Genomic DNA, 18,984 nt, shown 5'->3' with positions numbered 1-18,984 from the left:
TATTTTTGTGTTGGCTTTTTAAAATTAGGTTTTGTGTAATGAAAAAAAACCTGTAAAACATCAGTGATTTATTGATCATTGATTCAAGAAGTTCTTGTTTGTGTGAATTTTGCAAGCAAAAATTCACAGGAAAAAGCTCAAGAAACAGCTACTTCTGGGTCCTTTTCTGTTCTGTCTTGGAGCTGTTTGGGAGGGTGGGAGGAAGGGAGGGAGGGAGGGGAGGTGCAGGAAGGAGGGAGGGAGGTGGAGTAAGGTTGGAGTCCCACATAAGGGGAACCACGGGCAAAGGAGCCGTTTCATACTGTGTTTCTCTGAGCTGTCTATGCCTCCCTCTGTTTGTATTCGCTGGCAGTCAGCATGCACCTGTGTGTCTCAGCACTCACTGGTCTCTCTCATTCCAAATGGTTGTTTATCAATGCTGTCATGTTAGCAGCTTGTGCAGCAATCAGCAGGAGAAAAGCAGAACTGGACCTGGTAGACTCAAAATAACAAAAACTCAGAGCAAAGGAATTGTGTTTGGAGAGTTTCTGCCTCCATCTTGAGACGAAAGAAATCCGAGGAACAAACTTGCCTAGCTGGAATGAAGGAGTGACAACAAGCAGACTTGTGTTGAAAAGGGTAAGTTACTCACAAACAGCTGAAGTTAACCTAGTTTGTTTGGTTTCAACCTGGATCAATATAAAAGTTTTTAACTCCTTGTACAATTGTTGTTATACCCTTCAGTAAACTGTACAATAATCTAGCACTTACACAGTTTTTCTTTACATGAGCTGTTATTGATCTCTTTATGTTTGTGTGTGTGTGTGCACATGCGTGTGGGGGCGTGTGTTGTGTTTGTTGAATTTTATGATGTGTTGGCTGTTTCATTTTTGGATTAGACTCAGCTGCCCTGGTTCTCTCAGGGTATGTCTTGTTTTCTCTTGTTAATTTTTTCAGACATCTCACAAGTCCAGAAATATACACGCTCACAAATGCACATACACAAACATACACACACACACACACACACACACACACACACACACACACACACACACACACACAGGAAGCAACCAGACAGTGTGATGTCTTCACTCCAGAGATGACAGGATTTACTGCTGGTTAAAATAACAGCAGCCTACTTGTAAACCAATAATCTGCAGTACCCTTACTCCAATTGTAATAGCATTATTGTGTTGAAATCATACATTGTATAAAATGTGGACGCCGTGTCTGTGACGTAACCCATAGGTTTCTAAAGAATCGTTGTCAAGCTCAACGTGGGCGGCTCCAGCTGTCACCATCTTGGCAGTCCTAATCCAAGAATGGACAAAGTGGTGGAGCTGAGGTGGGCCGAATGTAGAATGGTTGCTGGACCACCTAGTGGCTAGCCACCTGAGAGGCACCCACCTGTCAGTCAAAGCGGCCACACCCTCAATTATGCATAATTTTAACCTTAATATAATTTGATGGGTAAGTAAGTAAGACATGTTTTCTGCTGTAAAGGTGGGTATTTTAATGGGGATTTATGGGGACTCGGTTTTTGGGCCAGCCTCAAGTGGCCATTCAATGAACTGCAGTTTTTGGCACTTTGGCCTAATTTTTCAGTCCCTGAGGTTGACGCTTGGTAAAAACGTTCACTCAGTATTTGTAACAAAAAGTACCATATTTAATTTGATTCTGGCAATTTTTTCACAGTAGTCATTGAATGTATTTGTATTCTGTAAACTTGTTGCTTTATGCTGTTTTTATTGTTTGTGGTCGGAGCTGCTGTTCTCTCACAAAATTCTTTGAGTGTATATGTGTGAACGTTGCAGTATGAAAAGAAGCCCAAAGCACATGGTGGATTGTGCTGTGCATGATGAATGCAATAGAGTTATGTGTTAATAGCTAGCGTGCTAACCTTCCAAGTAGTGTGGCTTCTTGTTTAAGGGCAGCAACATTAAACATTGTTGGCAGCTAATAGTTAAATATGGGCGCATGGATTTTGTTCATTAGAGACAACCATTTGCTTGTACCAAACAATACCAAACGCCTTATTTCCTCAATCAAAACTTTATTTCCACTGCAACATATTGCATATAACCAAGCTAATCAAAGCAACAAGAAAGCCTTTCTTAATCAGCATCTGTATAAATCATGCCTTCTATGATACAGTGAGTTGCTGTTGAATGCATCTAATACTGCATGACTTTCTACAACGAGGACTTGCAACTTTGAGATTTCATTTAACTAATGTTACAGCTACAACCAGAGCCATTACAGGTCTGACTACAATGTTTCACATCTACAATGTTACAAAAAGACGAGCTGCAGGAAGCACTGTTAGATTCTTGTTCAACTCACGTTTATGTACATGTTCGCTCTGGTTTAATCAATTCAGACACGCCAACTATAACTGCAGACAGGCGGCTCGCAGATATATTTAGAATACACCAGAAACTATGAGTTTAACAGCTCATTACAGTTAGTGCTCCTCCACTGACAAACATGGCATTAGCTTTGTGGATAATTTAGCAACGGGTAGCATTGCTAAATTAGCCACTGTACGTGATTGTAGAGAATATTTAGAAATGATGAATGAGGGACAAATGTGGACCATTCACTAGAACTGCCACACTGTTTGAAATAAATCACGTTTATCAGGCAGTGTAGTTAACAGGGGAGCTGCAGCACACCCTCGGGTTGGCAAACTATGCAACACCCATGACACTGAGTGAAGGATCTTACGCTATGTTTCTTTTTTAATAGTCATATGCATAAATGCAATTAGCTCATATCGGCCAATAATATTGGCAGATGTAAAAGTAACCGCTATAAGCTGTCCTTCATTCCTACTTCCGGAGCTCTCCTTAATGAATAATCTGCCCAAAACTTTCACCATTACTCAGGTTTTTTAGTAATTCAGTGATCAGTTACTGATACCTGTGCATTGCAACGTAAATGTATGGTATGGACTGTATGATGTGTGGGATCGTGAATTCAATATGTGTTACTGTTACTGCAGCCTTGGACGGCACTGATGCCCAAGACAAATTTCCCTCAGGGTCAATAAAGTTGATCTTGATCTTGTTTAGGACTGCTCCCCCAATAGTAGAGCCAACGAGCGGCTACGTCCTCTGTTTGTGGTTCATTGAAACAGGCATTGAAAATACACCATTCTTAGAGTATAGAATTTAATAGGAAGCTACCTGTTTATATTTCAGATATTTATTTAATACAATTTCACGCGTTATCAATTAATACAATTAATCGTTATCATCCCTAGTACAGACATAACAAAATTTCGGACCCAGTCAGACATAGATGAATGGTTAACTATCTGAATCTGATATGCATAGATTACATTTCAGAAAAGGATTGACCTGAGGATAATTACATCCAAACTAAAATGAGCGCCACCTGAACAGACTGAATTAAACAGAGAACAACAACACTGGCAGCTGCATGATGCGCTACAACTCATTGAGCAGCCACGTCAAAAAGAGTAGTAGCACATTTTATTTTCCCAGAAATTTCACAGTTCAAACTCTCCGTCTTGCTTTAAAAAACATTTTTTTCTTAACATACGTAAAAAATTATCATGTGTAATGTTCAACACATGACCAGTGCCACTAGCAAGTCCACTTGGATATACCATCATAAATATTGACACAGACCTGGAACCCATGGCAATACCACAGAACCCATTTATTTGAAAATAATTTAGACCCAGCCCAACTCGGGCCTCGATGACTTAGAGCAACTGTCTCGTGGAGACGTTTTCTCTATTATTTACTACTACTACTACTACTACTACTACTATTGCAACAGGATAGCATTAAAATGTCCTTTAACTACCCTTCCGTCATGATTTGGGCTGCATTATTCATTCAGGAATGACAGAAGAAGTTGAAATAAAAAGGCTACCATTGATAAACAACCTTAAAGCGGCAGTAATACATTTTTAGCCATATGTGTACAGAAGAACCCAAAACAAGCTGACAGCGACACAATCTTACAATATTATTTACAGTTTAAAGAAGCAAATTTCCGCAAAGTTAGGTTTACTCAGAATGGCTGACCATAAACTCCAGTTAGTATCTGTTGTGAGTTAGGCTATATGAAAACCTACATGCTGTCCAAGGCTATCCTGCAGGGAAACAGATCAAAATAGCTCTCCTATTTTTTTCACAGGTCTCTCCAGTGATTACTGCTCTTGGAAATGATGACTAACGTCATTATGGCACCATATTTAGTGATCTTGCTCACAACGCTGTCGGCTACAAAACCTATGATAGTTCATACACACATAGGATGATGGAGTTACTTTAGAGTATGTTTTAAAATGTACATCTATTTTAAACAAACAGATGGAGGTTCTGTATACTGTAGGAGTAGCAGCAAAAAATATTTACAAAAAAGTGGTGGGGGAGAAAGGCATGTTTCAGGCTCTGCATGCTTCACATTCTTAGCTGCTGACCTCTATGGAAAATAACAACAGCCGGGCTTGAAGGTCACGCTGCTGTGGCCAGTGGCTGATTAGTTAGTGGTACCGAACTTCTGTTATTATTATTCTATATTATCTGTTTTTAAATTTTACATTAAACTGAATTTGACATTTAATTTTAAAGTTAACATATTTTTTTCCACATTGCTTAGCTTTAGCCTTCAAGGCTTCAAGAGGTGTTTAAGGATACTTATGTCCCTTCTAAAATGTCCATATCATGCATGTATAGTGTGGGCTAATATATTTATAGTTGGATCAAAGTTATTGTGGATTATTGTCCTTTAATAAAATCTGTTCATCAATATGTGGTCTATTCAGGGTTAAGAGAAATATATGTTAGAGAGTGAAGAAGGTATTCATTACAGAAATATTTCTGTATGTTTAATTGTGATGTCAGGAAATAAGGCCCACTTTATTATGCTTTGGAAAATTAAAGTAGCGAGGACAGTTTCATAGGCCAAAGTTAAGCTTAGGCAGCGGGTGAAAGGATGTGACAGAAAAATAGTTTCCCTGCAGTAACTAGCATGAGGCTTAGGGCTGAAAAGACAGTGTCATGGCAGTGATTGCACACCATTTCAGTAAATGGTTTAGAGTAATCCCTAACCAAAACAAAGGACAAAGTATTAGTGGCAGTGAAAACCTCTGTTTGGCTGATTGCTTGTTAAAGAAATATCTGTGAATAAAAATAACCCTGTTCTTCTTTGACAGCACGTTTTTGCCTCTATGCCACTGTCATGATGAGGCCCGTTCAGCCCAAATAGTATCGGATTTTGGGAATATGCATCCTCTCATATGTATTTTAATATTGACTTGATGTTTGTACACATTTATACCAAGTATTACCAGGTCATTGTTAGAGGCAAAGAGTCGTTTTAGTATTCTCCACCACCATATACTGAGCACAAATGGGGAGCAGATATTTAAAATGTAATGCTTCTTGTTCTACACATTTAAGCTTAAATCATTATTTCTGTCAGTTCATATTTGCAGTTATTGTGGCCATTATATTACTTAATGACCTTTCATCCACTTTTTCCACTGTCCCTGCTCACAGTGTCTCTTAATAACACAATGTGATGCGCACATTTAAGTGCACATTTGCAGTGGCTTAACATGTGAGATTTGGCTGTAGTATTTTTGAGGTATGCTTCATATTAAAATACAAAATACATCCAAAGACATTGCTATGAAAAAATTTGATTTTCCAAAATAGAATCATGTTCTTCAGTCAACTGAGTGAGAGGAATCAGTCTAATTTCATATAAATTGGGCAGTTCTACCCTTAAAGCAACATAATTTAAAACTTTATTAAGTAATAATTTTAGTTATTATTATATTCTTACAGATTAGATTAGCTCACTTCATGCTACCAGCCCAGCGTGGCAGTACAAGTTTACAGAAATCCTGTTAGAATTAGTAAAAGGTTTTTATCCAACCATTTTATATAATTGAGCTGTGAAGTGTTTAGGTGTAAAATATATAAATATTATAGCTAATTTGATGTAATGTAGAGAGAAATTGGAGACTCATTAACACATTAGAGAGACACATTCGTGTTGATTACTTGTTCATATGTAGTCCTAGACCTGACACCTGCAGCCTTGTGATATACAGGGATGTGATTTTTACGGAAAAATCCGGAATTCCCGATTAATTCGGATTAACCTGAAATCAGACCCACGTGAATCATGCAGATCTGTAATAAAAAAAAAAAAAGGAGGTGTACAGGAGCTGGCCGAGTAAAATGGAAAGGATTTGAGGAAATCTATAGACTGACGTGTGTAAAGTTTTCTTCCTTGCCAAATATCAACAAGGATGTTCCTTTACGTTCAGCAGCCCATTCCACACCTGCGCAGTGTGAACCACAGTCGCTCCCGCGCATCATTGGTACGTAACGTATTACTTTTCCCAGTAAAGAGTAATGTAACGGATTACTATTTCCAAAACAGTTATATTATTACAGTTACTAATCCAAGTAATGCTGCGCTACTGCAGGTCAGCGGGACCGGACCTTATGTTGTTCAAGTCAGCGAAAAAGCTAAAGGAAGACTGGAGAACAGGGAGAGAGAGGTATTTTTGACAGCTGTAATTGACGTTATTGCCATTATTGTGTCACAGTCTAAGATGCAAAGAACATTGTCATCCATAGTAAACTTTGTGCGACCAGCAAAACGTTTTTGACCGTGAACAATTCTACATTTATACTTAGGCTAATTTAAGCATCAGCTAAAGCAACACAGCAACGTAAAACTCCGGCCGCTGCTGCCACTGATGCTTGGACTCATCGGGAGAGAGTGCTGTTATCTCACCCAGTAGTAAGTAGGGTAGCTAATATTACTTTTTTAAGGAGTATATGCTAAGTAACTAGTAGGTAATAATTATATTATTTCTGAGTAACTTGCCCAACACTGAGTTGACAATAAGGATTTGATAAATTTGGTATTTTTTGATTATTGCTTGTTATAGGCTATCTAATGTTTACTTTGACTTTGTTGTCAATTGATCACTCATATAGCGTATACAGCCTACACTTTGCTGTATGAATGATTGCTTTTTAAGTCGTCCTTATGTTAAAGGTGAATTGTTGTGACAGGGTTTGTAAAGCCTTTTCATACTGCTTTGATCCACGGGGTCGCTCTGCGCTCCTCATCAACAGACAGGCAAACTAGCGCTCCACGAGGTAACCATGGCAACGGCTTCTGTGTAACTGGCGCGATCCCGTGAAACTGTCGCGGTCGTTCTGTCTCACGCACACGCCTGCCCGCTGCCAGAGTTGAAATGTCCAACTTTTTCATACAGTTTATCAATAGACAGAGACTGAGCTGGCTGTTTGATCTGAGTTTCCTGAATAATATAACTGTTTCTTTAACAGTTAGGCCACCAGGTCATAAATAGGCAACAACCTTTGCTGCTGTCTCTTATTCATTAAAAATTACCTATTAACTTCTACTGAACTAATTTGAAAGTTAGTAGTTATATTATTTAGTTATAGAATCAATTATTTCATGTTGGACATTTAGCTGTTGAAGTTTGGTAAAAAATGAACACAAAATAATAATTATTATAGAGAGGTTGCGATGGGGCAGTGGATTAGACACTTGTCTTTGATTCCTACTGCAACACATCCACCAAATAAGTTTTTTGTCATGGGTCCTGCTTTACCATCCATGTTATAATTAAGCCAACGCCAGTTTAATCGGGGTGTCGAGGGGTCTCAGTATATTTTCCTGATTTTTTTGCCCTTTACAAATCACATGCCTGGATATACTGTCACATTTATCAGGATTAATGGCTATCTGTGCATACAATGGGCTTGTGCTCATATGAATCTGTGGTTACGTATAGATTGGTTACACAAGGAAAGAAACAGTATAGTACTTTACGGAGCCATAACCTCATGTCAGGACAGTACAGAGATGGCATGCTGATTTTCAATTTCTTTTTATTTAGGACAGCCCCTTGTAAAATAAACAACTCTAATAAACTAACTCCTGGTGTGCCTGCCAGACCACACGCTTGCTGTTGGCTGTAAAATATGACCATGCTGCATCCCTTTTTCTCCTCTCTCTCTGCCCTTTTGACCCCTTCTAATCTCTTTATTTTTCCTGTCTTTATCTCCTTATCTTGTGCTTTTTTCTTCCTTTTCTGTCTGTTCCTATTAGGCCTCTCTCTGCCTTTGTCAACAACTTGCCTCCTCTAATTATAGGCTGTTTCACCTTCTTCCCTTTGTTTAATCTCAGCTTGTGGTTGTTATTATTAACTGGCGCAAGTTGAATACAAGAAAAGTATTTATTTGAACTTAAGTTTTTATTCTAATGGAGAACAGAGATCAGTCTAAACCTATGCTGAATCCTTAAACCTCAGCAAAATTTAAACCTTGAATGAGTAACAGTTGTTACATCCTTGTAGTAATGTTTCTAATGATGTATTTAATATATTCTGTTTAGTCAATCAAAATGGTGGCAAATAGCAATAAATGGGATGACTTTTGCACTAGAAAGCTGTTTTCGACTTCCTTCTCCAATCTGTCGGTCATTCTGCATGGGCAAAGCAGAATTCCCAATTTTGTAGCAAAGTTGAAAACCCCCCACAACAAACGTAGTTAAATGATGAAAGAAGATTGAAACTACAGCTTGTGTAATGAAATCAGGTTTTAGAATGAACTTTGGTCTCCATCTCTGCCCTGCTTCAGAGAAACCTTATTGCCTATTTATGTACACTTGTTTTCACACTGTAAAAGCCTGTGCAGTGGGGATAAATCATATTTATGTGACAGTAATTTTTCAAGACATTTCTTGTGATGATCACAAGAAAAATGGATGCATTGTGATGCTGTACTGAGCTACGCTGCTTTTCCTAGGATGCAAACAAAACAACGTCTCACAGAAAGAAATGCCAGCTCATGATGTTTCTTGAAGCAGACATTAATTACTTTGACAAAACTATTGACTGGTTGGTATCTTTCTATGGGAAAGATGGCTGTGCTCACTGTATTTGAAGAGTGCTGCCATGCCAGCCAGATCTCCTTCTGCTTTGTAGGGCCTCACTGTGTCAGTCCCAGTAACCTGGTGGTTGCTTCTAAGAAATCTGGCTATTGACCAGAGAACTGGACCAAAATAAACAACACACTGTGAGGGGATTAAGAGTGTTGAAGAGCTTCTAAAATTACAGCCCTCAGAACATATCCAGATGTTGCCTTCCTGATCCTCCTCAGGTAACACACATGACAGAGCTGTAGTGTGCAGAGGAGTGAAGAGCGGTGAGAGTGGCTCATGAGGAGCACCCCTCTGGGTGAACCTCTTAACGTTTTTTTTGCCATCCTGGACTCCAGCTGGTGTGATCAACCTGCTAGAAAGGCAGAGCGTCTCACAGTATGGAGCTGGCCCTATGTCTGCAGCTGATCCCACTGAGCCAGTGAGAAAAACACAAGAGAATGAGGCTACTGTAAAGAAAGGTTATTAACTGTAACCTGTGTACTTTATTATTATTTCATCTTTGAAGTCATTGTAAGCTTCTTCTTACACAGAATGAAAAAATGCAGGTGAAGCTGTGATTGATTTATTTTCTTACAAAGCTTAGAAGGAGCAGCAAGGTTGCTTGTTAAATACATGAATCGCTCTTCTATTAGAACACAATTATACCTAAATCTTATGGGAAAATGAAAAAAGAGAAGAGTAATTAAACAATATCATACAGAGACTATAAAATCACTTAGCCACTGTGGCATAATCTAGGCCTCACTGATAATGTGCATTTAAATACATTTTTCATTCCATATAAAATGTCCAGAGTGAAAATCAGCAACGTGATATCCAAAATGTTGTAAAAAAAAAAACATTGCATACTTTTTTTTACTACTGATTTACTGGTGATTTAATTTGCTCTACAATTAGATATAGTGCAGATGCATATGCGTATCTGAGAAAAAGCATGAGAAAAAGTATTTCCACTCACACCCTGCTGTGTAGCTCAGCTTGTTATGTTTAGGCTTAGGTTATAGATGTATAATGGGGCTTGGGTGTGGTAATCCTGGAGATGGTAGTGCGATTTGTAGTTTCTTTGCAGTTTTAGAGAATGTGCTCCCTTAGTGGACTGACTCAGAGCAATATAATGCCTTGATTAGCAAAAAGGTTTGGCTGAGAAACATTTTCAGTAGTTTTGTAAAGATTTAAAACCCTGTCAGATGGCTCAAAGCTAGCATTTAATAATGTATTTAATCTGGATTAAACACAGACATCATCAGTAGTTTAAAGCTGCTGTAAGCAGTGTCTGCTTAAAGGTGTTGGGGAGTACTGCTGTATATATGAACAACATATAAAGCTTATTGTGGCTCCAGAGGGAGCTATGCGAAATCTGATAAATTTCCTCAAGCTGTTTCACTTGAGTCAGTTAGGTCTGAAGATTACACGTTTGAATCTGGGGGTGTGGCGTTAGAAAGAAGTGAGCTTACCAGACCTCTGTATCTCACTCCTTCATCTTTGCTTGAGGTTCGCAGCTCAAGGCTTAGTGTTTTTACTTATATACAGTTATCAAAATTATGATCGCCTCTGCAAAAATTTTACATTACCATTAATATCAATGGGCTACTATTGATTTTCACTCATACACTATGCAAACACAATAAAATGGCTGGCTAGCTCCCTCTACTCATCTACTTGAAAGGTACTGTTAAGAGTAGCGTAACTCCTTGAAGGAATAGGGCAGTGCCTGATGTGTGTACAAAGCGACTGCGTGGTTGAGTGAGTTTGAATGAGCGAGCAGCAGAATGTGATGGTGAAAGTAAGCGGAGCAGAAGAAAAGGTTAGCAGTAAGTTGTCATACTGGCAGTAAATGTATGGAGTACGGTCTTGCCTGTTGTTTCCCAGCTGCTAGAAAGCTGCGAGCAGACATCTCCCCTGTGCTTCAGGGCTTCAGTACTTCACTTTTGCATTTCTCTGTTACTCAGACTTTTTCAACCAGACTAACCAAATTGTTATATTAAACTTATGTCTGCTAATTACCCATATGGTTTAAAGATGATTGCATATGGTTCACAATATTTATTTCAATTGAAGAAGGCAGATGTTGTGATTGACCCCAACCCTGGCAGCATGTTAAAAATACATTAAATTTCACTAACTTTTTTGTCTCAATAAGCAAAATGTTAGGTACATACATTATTTCTTCCAAAAGCCCCCACCAAATACATGCACCTTGCAGTCTTCCACAGGAGGAAGGAAAGGAAAAACACTGACATTATTCTATGCGTGTGAATACTGGACAGTGTGTCATGCTCATGGATGCACAACAGCAAATTCAAACAAAAATATTCTAGGGGAAACACTGGAGGCTACACGAGCCACTACTAGCATAACACACCTGCAGCTCCGACTGAATTGGCAGTGTTTGAATTGCATTGTAGGGAATGTAGGCGCAGAATAAAAAAGATAATATATCTGGTTCTGCAGAATCGATTTTAAAGAGGTGGTATTATGCTTTTTGGCTTTTTCCCTCTCCTTTATTTAGTTATATACCTTTTTTGTGCATGTAATAGGTTTGCAAAGTGAAAAAAGCCCAAAGTCCAGCCCAAAGGGAGTTCCCATCTCCCACAGAAAACTCTGCTCTGAACCGCTTGAAAACAGCTCGTTTGTAGTCCAGCCGCTTCCCTTTCATCCCTGTGACGAGACAGGGAAGAAAGCTAAATGTGTCTCATATAACGCTCGCCAAGCGGCTACTTTGACACGCCCTCAAAACACCTCTCATCTTCCTTCCAAACACTAGCTACTCTCCAGGCAGTCAATGGACATAAAATTGTTACTGTGATGTAGAGACGGAGCTCATTTAAAACTTTATGGATGAAAAATACTTTTGTTACAGATTAATAACTCACCACTCTGAAACTCTTGCTCCAGCCAAGCTGGGGTGCGTTTCCCGAACAACTATGGAAGGTAGCATTGACCTATGTTGGTACGATGCATCGTTAAACTAACAAACATCTGAAGTACGACGGTTTCCCAAAACAGTCGTACCACCGTGGTTTGGACTAACTATAAGAACTAATATTCTGCCTAAACATGTCAGTTGTGACCGATTTTAAGTGACGTTATTGTGCTAACTTATTATTTAGGCTTTTCATATTATAGTCGTACGTATAGTATAACGAGAAAATCAACAATAGTGTTAATGAAATCAACAATATAATTATTATATAACCTAATCATTTTATTTAGCCTAAATATAGGCTATAACTTAGAAGAAAAAATTAAGAACTATAAATGATTACAAGACATTTAGTGAAATAAGTTAAATCCATAACACTATGATTCCCTTGGCCGCAAATGATATCAAGGTCTTAAGAATAGCTCAGTGTGATAAGGGCTGAGCATGTGAATATTCTCTATTGAGACAGACACAGGTTTGAATCCCGTGAGTTCTCTATTTATCTTTGTTATAATGGCAATGAAAGCTCTCACGGATTTATTCATTACAGTACTTTCATGAATTTTATGCAGTCCCTTTTTATATTTATGTTTGTAATGAAGACTAGAGAACACCCATCGTCCTCAGAGACCTAGAAATGTATACATGAAGGTAATATTAAAAGTTAAGTCTTTACATTCTCCATTTTGTCCTTTAATCTTTGTACTGGTGAATAATATTAAATCATGTTATTGTGAATAGATGGGTAATCTGCGAGAAAAACACCTGCTTGTTTGTAGATGGTCTACACTAAGTACTTAGTACTGAATCAATGCAACCCTACCCATGACCTGACAAATACATTTAAAAGTACTTTTATAACTACATAAAAAAAAACCTTCACCTTAAATATGTTTGGACAGCGGGAATATCTAACATTCCCTGCTTAAAACACATTATATCCACCTCCTAACACTGCATTTTCTGCTGTGATGTATAATCACTGTGAACTAAGCTTCTAACCACAGGTCAGGATCTATAGTTATATGCAAAGTAACGACAGTGGTTGCGAACGATCGTCAGAACTATGGTTTTGGGGAACACCTGCGTCGCTTAACGATGGTTCGTACCATGTAAGTTATCAACTTAGTTACCTCCTTAGTTCTAACTAGTGTTTTGGGAAACAGATGCGTCGCACCTGCATAGTTCCAACCAAGGAAGTTGCTACCGTAGTTAGCAACAATGCTTTGGGAAAACGCACCCCTGGTCGGCGACATGTACAGCTGAAACAAAGCCGTGTTTGCTTCTCACTGACCCGCCCTTCTCTGCTTCTGATTGGCTATTACCGGCTTTTTGCTGACCCGCCCTTCTCTGCTTCTGATTGGCTAGTAGTCCTTAACTAGGAACTGTGCATGTGCAACTCCCAACAAAGATCATTTAGAGACAAGATGTATCACTCCATTGCTAAAACGAAGCCTTCAACACAGGGTGAAAAGGGGAGCTGCGGCAATGTGCAGTTTTGAAAAAAAAAAACAAGAGGTGTTTTTTGAAAATTAAACCATGTAAACCTGTTCTGGTACAACCTCTAAATAAGATTTTGAACTTGAAAATGAGCATAATACCACCTCTTTAATAATTTTTAAAAAATAAATAGAGTCTGACACTGTTATAGGAGTGCAGTGCTAAATTGGTGGAGTACTCTTTTAATGCCAGAGCGCAGACTGCTGTTTTGTTACTTTTTTCACAGCAGACATTTCACTTCTGGTTGTTTTATACTGTGTTGTAGCCCCACCAATACTTTGAGGCACATACCCATATGGATATAAACCAAGATATGTACTGAATAGGACATTTTGCAGTTGAAAAATAATCTTGTCCGTCTACTGTAGTGTACAAATGATGTAATCAAACATATCTTTGTCATTTCAGTTCTGCAATTTCTTGTTCACATATACATTGAGACAATGTATATGAAATAAAGTATGGCTCAACTAATTAATTGGTCAAGCTTTATACTGTAACGCATGTGGTTGCATAAAAAAGTACAATATGGAAACAGTTGGATCTGTGCATGAAGGATGACCATATGTGAGTGCAGAAACCAAACACTGGGTTCTGGGTAACCTGCATTCAATTATCCCTTCAACACTGCTTTTCACTTGTACTTGCATTTGGTGGTAACACAAACTTCAGCTGTGTTAACTGTGAAACATATGGTAATAAAGGTACAAATAAAGATGGCAGAATATATTTTAAATACTATTATTGTAACCTTTATTTAACCAGCAAAAGTCTCACTGAGGTTAAAAATCTCTTTTACGAGAGCGTCCTGGCCAAGACAGGCAGCAGCACAATTGTTGCAGACACCAAAACATATAACAATTAACAAAGTAATCATAAAATATCTAAATTAATCATCAGTAGTCGTCAGAAGTCATCAACATCAGGGATCAAACAGGGGCAATATGAATCAGTCAAAACATCTACAGCCAGATGTGCCTACCTCCAAGTCATTTAAAATAACTTTAAATGCATCCAGTGAGACCAGCTCCTGAAGATTCATGTAATTTTGCAAGTGATTCCAAGCAGAGGGAACTGCGTACTTAAATATTGTATATTATTTAAATGACAGAAAATCCGACATTTGCGGTATAGTATTTGAGTATGGTTTCAGTTAAATAAAGGGGGGTCAGAGTGAGGCCCACTACACTTTTTGATTGATCTGATAGATCTAGAAGGTGACTGTCCAACTTGCCTCCTGACAAATGACCAGTTTCTTTCAGTGCAAGCACCATGTTTCCTCTCCGACAGTCACGCCATGCGTCCTCTGCATTTAGTCTCTGGTACTTCTCATTCTAATCCCAATTCTGGTCGTGGCCTTTATGGATCTTGCTGCACATCCAACACTGCCTAAGAACACGGGTCAAACCAAGTGGGTAATGAAAAATGAATTGACATCTTCAAATGTGATGGAACCAAACCAAACATTGATAGTGGCTGTAATGTGCAAAGTGTGTCTATCCAAGAAAATGGGATACAGCCTCTTTGTGGAAGCAGATATTACTTGGGGTTAAAAAGTATAAAGTTTTTGGATTTGCTGGTTATTTATTTGTTGAATAGTATTATTTGTAAAATAAGTGGTTTGCATAATTGCATTTGAACATTTGGGAAACTAAGTACATTAGTTAAATCATAAAATTACCCTTTTTCCTCAAGAACACACGCGGACAACAATGATCATGAGTTAATTAGTCATCTTTGTCGACGATGTTGTAAAGTATGTTAAGCATTACTGTCCTTAGGAGTTAAAACCTTTTGCCATGAACTTCATATTTCAATGCTCTAGGTTATGAATTGAGATTTTCCCTTTTTCCCTTACTGCCAACAGTGCCCAACATACTCCTTTCTGTCTTCCTATCGTGGGCTGAGTCAGCACCATGAGTGAAAATGCAGACCCTTGGGCCAGAGAAAAAGCATTATATGTGCCTCCAGTATGTGGGATATCCTTGCTGAGTGTGCGTTTTCTTTAGAGGCAAAAAGGCAGAAGTGTACATTTACGAAGTTTCTCCTAATCTTGGAGAGCACCAGTGGATATTTCCATTTACTCTCATGAGTAAAATGTAATGTAAATGACTAATTTCTTAAATTGTAGCTTGATAGTTATGTAGCTGCTTCTCAAATGATGCACACGAATCAGTGAGTAAAAAGGAATGAAGAGAATAGCGACATGGCTGCTTATTTGTTGCAGTGGTGATATATCAAAACATGATATTTGAACATCACACAGTGTCTGATTACATGAGGTCGCTAATGCATCACATTTTAGACACGTGTATAGTGTGGGTCTACTGAATGCACGCTCAACACACGTTGGACACATGAGATTTATTTCACAACTAAACTTCTGGTTATCTTCGTTAGCAGAGTCTCCAGTCTGCAGTGTAGTTAATACCTCTTCCACTCAGCCCCTCCCTACCATAGACTTGTTTTTGGGTTTTTTTAGGGGGGAACATGAGGGAACTTTAGGGGGAGATGGCAGATCTGAAAAATATATGCCACATATAAGTGCTATACACCATCTGAAAGCTGGAAACCTGAAGATTTATGAGATGTAGCACTGTGTGTCACGTTTTTCTGGTCATAAATCTGGAATTAATATTGTGTCTGAAGCGATTTATTTAGTAAGTTTTTAATTACATATTGCTCAGAACATTCATTTAAAAGGGGACGTTGCAGTTATAGGCTACACGACTTATCCACTCCACCATCAGGACACTCCTAAGTCTGCAGTTATTATAATAACCTATGTTCCCTCATGCAATGTCAGACCTGCATGGTTAACCTAATTACACCAGTGGCAAGCACAGGTATTTTCTAGGTGACGTCTGTGGATACCACATATGTGTGAACACTTTTCCCTATCAGTGAGGTCTTTGATGAAGTAGACCTAGTCGTTGCTCTAGGGTTTTTGTGCACGACTAAGTATTTGATGCATGAACGTGTCCAGCTGCCACAAAGCATTTAGTTGAGCAGCCAACACCCAACTCTGAAATTTTGGCATGAATGTGTCCATGGAGGGCTAGTAATGTGATGAGTGTTGCTTCACAGCCCAAATGTGATTCATGCAGCTTTTAAAGGCTTCTAACCAGGGGAAGATGGATATTTGAGTGTTTTGCAGAAACTTATGTCAAATATAAATGAGACAGCTTGTTTTTGGTTTTATAGAAGGTATAATCATAGTACCTTTACAGAAACTGTAGATGACAAAAAAAGATTTTTTTTCTTTCAGGGTTTCAGATACCGGATATCTCCTAGTTTGCCAAAAAAATCATATTTTACTTTATCAGCTTAATGTGGATATTGCAAATGTTATTCAGACATTTAGAAAGTCTGTGCCTGCTTTTAACTAAAATATGCTAAATTAAGCACCAGTCTTAAAAAGATGCAAAGTAAAATCTTGGAGAAATTCTCAAATGCTTTGTACAGTTTCTGCCCAAGGGCAATGTTCCACACACATCAACTGAAAACATATCCTGAAGAGCATATTTTCACATTACTCTCTTCCACTTTGTCCTGCTTTGGCAGAACTTGTAGTGGTGTAAACCACTAATCCAGACTGCATTAAAGGCATAACGAGTAGGATTTGTCAATTGCTGAGCAAATAAAGCAGTGAAACAATCAGAAAATGTGATTTTCTGATTGTTTCACTGTGGTTATGTTCTAAAGCGCAAATTAACACAGCCATGCCTCTGAACAACCCTGCTGGAAGGAACCACATGGTGCTGGATTTTGTGTGAATGTAGCCACACTGCATCCTGCGAGTGTGTGTGTGTGTGTGTGTAGCTCGGTCAAACAGACACACAGACCTACAGCAGTGCCATCATCAGCTCAAAATGTAACTTTGTCCAGCACTTTGATTTATGAGCAAATACCTGCAAAACCAGTGACACTCCCATCAGCTCCAGCTGTACATTTTGTTTAGCGCGTATTAGCAAATGTTACCATTATTAAAGTAATGCTTAAGTAAGTGAGACATGTAAGATGGTTAAAAATTACACCTGCTAAACATTGTCATCGAAGGCATGTCAGCATACTGACACCAGCATCCGTCTTTCCTCCACTAGATATCCAGCTATTGCACCTAGTTTTCTTGAATCTTCTGTTATTCACTGTTAGTTAAATCGACAGTGCTCCACGGCCTCATACATTGTTTTTGTTAGTTTGGAAGTGCAAATTTGATATGTCCTGTAGTCACAATGGCCAGAGTTATGAGAACAAGATGCAGGTTGAAAAATACTGGAATTTTTATTGCAGCTTTTTCACTCGCCACAGAACATAGATGCCCTTTCATATCCTGAATTTGTGTGGGCTTTCATTGTTTGCTTTTTGCACTGTGCTGGATGAAAAATCTCAGCTTATGTTTCTCTTCCAGATACTGTCTGTCTACCTGCATTCTGCTTGTTCTCCACACATGTAAACAAACCCTTGAGCGCACACGTGCTCATGCACACTGTACCTAACTAGCAGTAAATGGAACAGGGAAGGGCCACCTGGTTCCTGTGTGTTTCAGAGCGCTTTACTTTGAGGGCGAGCCATGCTACTTAGTTAAACAAAAGGGCCTCCATGTTGGTCCTCTAGATAAACACACTTTCCTGAGAAAACACGGACATGGTTACACTTTAACCTGCCCAGGGAGGCCACAGCTACATCCTCCTGGACAGTTTAGGTCAGACTGGGCTATAGTTCAGACCCGCAGTGAGAATCATACGCTGCATGTGAAACCATGCTGTCCTGTCAAACAATGGAGCCTTTGACAGTCATACCCCCCCCCCCCCCTAGTCCGCGGTACAGTAAGAGCACTGTCTCTCTAGGGTTTGAGTGTCACTCCCCATCTCTGTTGTGCTCCCCTGGAGCTGACCAGCTGGCTGTTAGGCTCTGGGATGTGAAAGCAGCAGCACAGAGGAGCTACAGTCAAAGTTCAGCCCAGATTAGCCCAGCAGCCAGAGGCCAGCAGCAACTCAGCCCAGTCAAATCCAAGCTATTCCTGCATAAATGACTTGATAAGCTTGGCCACTTGAGAGGAGGCTGAACTGGTCCTTTTTAGTCTGACCCACCCCAGATAATCTCCGCTCTGGTCTGGTCCCTCAGTCCTGCTCAGGAATACTTTGACTTTGTCTGCCTGTGGTAGCTGGAATTAGTGTGTTTTTACATGCACTATGGTGCAGTACATACACAGCACAAAATCAAATTTATGTAGAAGCAATATGCATATTTTGGTATCTGAATAATGATCTCACTGAGTAGATTTATATCTACTAAGCAAATTTACATCAGTACAAAGAGCAGCAACTGAGATGTTTTGTTTGGCTAAAAACATAATTAGTACATTTGTGTTTGTATATCCTTGAGTATACACAAGCAATACATGTTCATAGCATCTTTACACAAATACAAAAAACACCACAATTAAAGTTACATGCAGTTTATTGCATTAACAGTGTTGTCTGTGGTACACATATTGACAAGGGTTCAGCAGAAAGGAGAGGCATACAAATGGTTCTGTGTGTGCGTTATATTGAACGCTATGTATAGGTCATACAGTCATATAACATGTGTTT

The 18,984-nt window shown here is 38.9% G+C and overlaps 1 long non-coding RNA gene across 2 annotated transcripts in view; it reads left to right on the top strand.

Annotated features, from left to right (window-relative positions):
• The first annotated feature begins 285 nt into the window (after positions 1 to 285).
• LOC119895290 overlaps positions 286 to 18,984 on the top strand; it is a 75,393-nt gene continuing 56,694 nt past the window's right edge. Inside the window, exon 1 of one of the 2 annotated variants that reach the window (XR_005443053.1) lies at positions 286 to 618. This is a non-coding gene — a long non-coding RNA (uncharacterized LOC119895290). The remainder of the gene's footprint in view (positions 619 to 18,984) is intronic. The other variant, XR_005443054.1, reaches the window with a different exon arrangement.

This window comes from Micropterus salmoides, unplaced genomic scaffold (assembly GCF_014851395.1).
Source record: "Micropterus salmoides isolate LMB-PRFRI ecotype aquatic unplaced genomic scaffold, ASM1485139v1 Ms_hic_scaffold_9, whole genome shotgun sequence".
In the NCBI taxonomy this organism is placed as follows: Eukaryota; Metazoa; Chordata; class Actinopteri; order Centrarchiformes; family Centrarchidae; genus Micropterus; species Micropterus salmoides.
The sequence above is the reverse complement of the archived record's forward strand: the minus strand, read 5'-3'. Positions and strand labels throughout refer to the sequence as shown.